Source organism: Rhinopithecus bieti, unplaced genomic scaffold (genome assembly GCF_001698545.2).
Source record: "Rhinopithecus bieti isolate Rb0 unplaced genomic scaffold, ASM169854v2 scaffold_12217, whole genome shotgun sequence".
In the NCBI taxonomy this organism is placed as follows: domain Eukaryota; kingdom Metazoa; phylum Chordata; class Mammalia; order Primates; family Cercopithecidae; genus Rhinopithecus; species Rhinopithecus bieti.
Window position 1 is genome coordinate 1,068,168 of NW_016807111.1, and position 4,423 is coordinate 1,072,590.

The following is a 4,423-nucleotide window of genomic DNA, read 5'->3' on the forward strand; positions in this document are numbered from 1 at the left end:
CCTGTAATCCCAGCACTTTGGGAAGCCGAGGCAGGCAGATCACCTGAGGTCAGGAGTTCAAGGTCAACCTGACCAATGTGGTTAAACCCTGTCTCTACTAAAAATACAAAAAGTAGCCGGGCATGGTGGCAGGTTCCTATAGTCCCAGCTACTCCGGAGGCTGAGACAGGAGAGCTGCTTGACTCCAGGAGGCAGAGGTTGCAGTGAGCTGAGATCACGTCACTGCACTCCAGCCTCGGCAACAGAGCAAGACTCTGTCTCAGAAGAAAAAGAAACAAACAAAAAAAAATACAAAATTAGTTGACCATGGTGGCACATACCTGGAATCCCAGCTACTGGGGAGGCTGAGGCAGGAGACCCACTTGAACCGGGAAGACGGAAGTTGCAGTGACCGGAGATGGCGGCTGCACCTCAGCCTGCGTGACAGAATGAGACTCTGTTTTAATAAATAAATAAGTAAATAAATAAAATGGTAAGATGAAAAACTATGCAGCCATTAAAAATAACATATTTTTTAAATGTTAAGTTAAAAGTAGCATTTAAAGTTGATTTAGGGTAAAAGAGAAAAAACAGAAAATGGCTTAAAATCCCTTTCCCACTTGCCCTGGGAATACTCACTGGCAGTGGTTGAGGCTTCAGCGTTTGCCTCCAGATAACTTTGACACAAAATATCTTGCTTTTGTTATTATTTTCTCATCCCTCTAGTATATTGACTTTGGAAACAAAAGACATCATTCTATTTATAGCATTCTGTTTTTAGTAGTGGTACTTCCTTTTACAAACATAGCGGTTCTTGATCCCTAAAAATGTCAAATCCTGGAAAACATAGCATTCCTACGTGTGATGTCAACTTTGTTCTCGAACAGTTCTTGGCCGAAGATTCATGTGATGAATCCAATTTTTCTGAAATAGATTATTCTGATGATTCAGATGATTCTTATGTTAGTTTTGTTTAAAAGTAACTCCAAGAACAATATTTTATTTTCACATTGAAAATCAGTCAGATTTGCTTCCGCCTCAACGAATGTGTTTACATAAAATTAAGTGTGCACTGGCAGTGAGCTGCATTTTTTTTCTAAACAGGAAAAGGGTTAAAGGAAGTATATGTCATCTTCCTTGCACATTTTTAATTTTTCCAATGCATTTTTTTTTTGAGACAGGGTCTCAAAAAAGACAGGCTGGTGTGCAGTGGCATAAATACGGCTTACTGCAGCCTTGACCTGCCAGGCTCAAGCAATCCTCCCAGCACACCCTCCCAGGTAGCTGGGACTGCAGGCGCACACCACTGTGCCTGTCTAATTTTTGTATTTTTTGTAGAGACAGGGTTTCATCATGTTGTCCTGGCTGGTCTCAAACTCCTGGACTCAACCGATCCACCCACCTCGACTTTCCAAAAGTGCTGGGGTTACAAGCATGAGTTACCACGCCTGGGCTTTCCAATGTATTTTTAAATTCTCTCCCTACCTCCCATTTCTCTCTCTCTGCTTCTTGATCTTTTAAGTAAAGAAAATGAATAGATAGAATAGAAATGATAACATTCTATCTCCTTTATGTATTCTGATATCTGAATGGGAGTGCTTGTGCTGCCTGCTACCTGGCCTCCTCCTCTGCTCTGCCAGTAAGTGCTTTTCCACTCTCCTCGATGACCATTGTATGAATCTGAACATGGTAAGGACTGATCGATTGATTCATTCATTCATCCATTTAGTTAGCTATTATCCCAAATTATATTTTAGAAAAATAAAAAAATTCACTTTATATTCAGGTCTTTACAGATTTTGAGAAATACTTCTCAAGTCAAATCTGTAATGATGATTAATATCGCTACTATACATTAAATTTTTTGATTCTGTAAAATTTAAAAAACAGACATGGATATAGTGAAAGAAATGGTAAATTTAATGTAATTTATTTTAAAGGTATACTTTTATATTTATATTAGTTTATATAATATGTGATTTTAAAAATATGTGTTTAACTAAATTAAATAGTATGAATTAGCCAAAAACAGCTTTTGAAGGGAGTGGTTATTCTAACTGGGAAAATAGAAATATCATCTTTTACTTGGAGTCAAGTTCTATTTGGAGTGCTTTATAGTCAGGCACCTTCTCTTACCTCTTAAATCTCCCATGGCCTCCGCCTCCCTCCCTCTCTCCTTCAGTTTTCTCCATTGCATTTATCATCCTTTCACATTTTGTATAGTTATGTGTATATTTGATTATTGGCCTCTTTTGTTGTATTCACTGCTATTTACTATATCCTAGATCAGTGACTATAACGTAGTAGGCAGTCAATAAATGTTTACTGAATCAATTAATCTTAGTTAATGGTGCCACCATAACTCTTTGGTTGATCAAGTTAGAAGCTTCGGAAACAGTCTTGAAACCCCTCTTTTCTTCAGTTGCTAGGCCAGTTTATCACCAAGTTGGGTAGGTGCTACCTTCAAAATATATCCCAAAGACTTCTACATTTCTCCAAATCCAGTGCCGCCTGAATCCAAACCACTTTTGTCTCTTTCCTGGACTCTAATAGTGTCCAGTTTTGTCTCTTTTCCTTCATTCTTGTCCTCCCTAAAACACATTCTCCATGCAACAGCCAGAGAAGCCTTCCAAAAAAGTATTTATATCAGATTGAACCACTTCCCTATTTAAAATCCTTTAATAGCTTTTCTTTGCTCTCAGAGTAAAGCCCTAGCTCCTCACCAAGGCCTCAGATCCTGAGCCATACATTCTGCCTACCTCTCTGTCTCACTTTGTACCCTCCCCACCTTCTCAAGATGCTGCAGCCATGTTGACCTCATTCTATCCATAGGATAAACCAGGACTTTTCCCACCATCAATCTCACTGCTGCCTCTACCTGGAAGGCTTTTTTTATTTTTTTCTGGCTCTCTGTATGGCTGGCACTTTTTTTGTTTGTTTTTCTTTTTTGAGGCAGAGTCTCACTCTGTCGCCCAGGCTGGAGTGCAGTGGCACGATCTCGGCTCACTGCAAGCTCCGCCTCCCGGGTTCACGCCATTCTCCTGCCTCGGCCTCCCGAGCAGCTGGGACTACAGGCATGGCTGGCACAGCTTTGTCCTTCAGGACTCAGTTCAATTATCAGTTCCTCCAAAGGGTCTTCCCTTCCCATCCTGTTCAAAGGCAGGAATGAGATTTCATCACCTATATATTTCCTTCAGAGCCCTCATCAGGATACATAGTTATCTTGTTTAATTGATCACTTGTGTATAGTCTCTCTCACCCGTAGAATAGTAGCTGGCAAACATTTTTTTTTTTTTTTTTTTGTAAAGACCAGATGGTAAATATTTTAGACTTTGCAGGCCAAACAGTCTCTGTCAGAACTGCTAAATTCTGACACTGTTTTGCAAAAGCAGCCATAGACAATATTTAAACAACTGGGTGTAGCTGCATTCTGATAAAACTTTATGAACAGTTTTTATAAAATTTTATGAAATTTTATAAAACTTGAATTTCATGTAAATTTCACATCACAAATATTATTTTTTAAAATTTATTTATTTATTTATTTTGAGATGGAGTCTCACTCTGTCACCCAGGCTAGAGTGCAGTGGAACAATCTCGGCTCACTGCAACCTCCGCCTCCTAGGTTCAAGCGATTCTCCTGCCTCAGCCTTCTGAGTAGCCGGGATTACAGGTGCACAACACCACATCTGGCTAATATTTGTATTTTACCGGAGACAGAGTTTTGCAATGTTGGCCAGGCTGATTTTGAATTCCTGACCTCCCATAATCTGTCACGGCCTCCAAAACTGCTGGGATTACAGGCGTGAGCCACCAAGCCTGGCTTATTAAGTACTTAAAAATGAAAAAAAAAAAAAATCCTAGTTTGTGGGAGGTACAAAAACAGGTGGCAAGCCAGATTTGGCCCATGAGCTATAGTTTCCAACTTGTGACCTATAATATTAAATATCACGCAGGTTAGAACCTTGCTTATTTTTTTAATGCTATATCTTCAGACTTTGATGCATGACATATACATAGCAGCAGCTCAGAAGCATATTTTTTAAAAGAATAAATTGATTAATGAATGAAGTGAGCAACTTCAAAGGAACACTTTACAAGTGATATTACAGATCTTCAACTAAATTGAAGATCAGCTTCCTGGGGGAGCAACCTGGGCAGTCACAGAGGGCCTGCAGTCAGAAAGGCCTTGTACATGGTTTAATGCTCTGCTGTCCCTGTCTTGAAATGCTTAATACTTTTTGAACAAGGAGTCCCGTGTTATCCTTGGGCACCGGGCCCCTCAAATTATGCAGCCAGTCTTAAACTTACACATGCAATAACCAGGTGTGTAACACTAATATCTCTAACCCAGCAACAGCTAGAATGGGAACCCTGTGTGCTGCTAGTACAGCGTAGAATCTATTTCCAAAAAATGATCCTGGCAAGAACTAGGCAGGACACT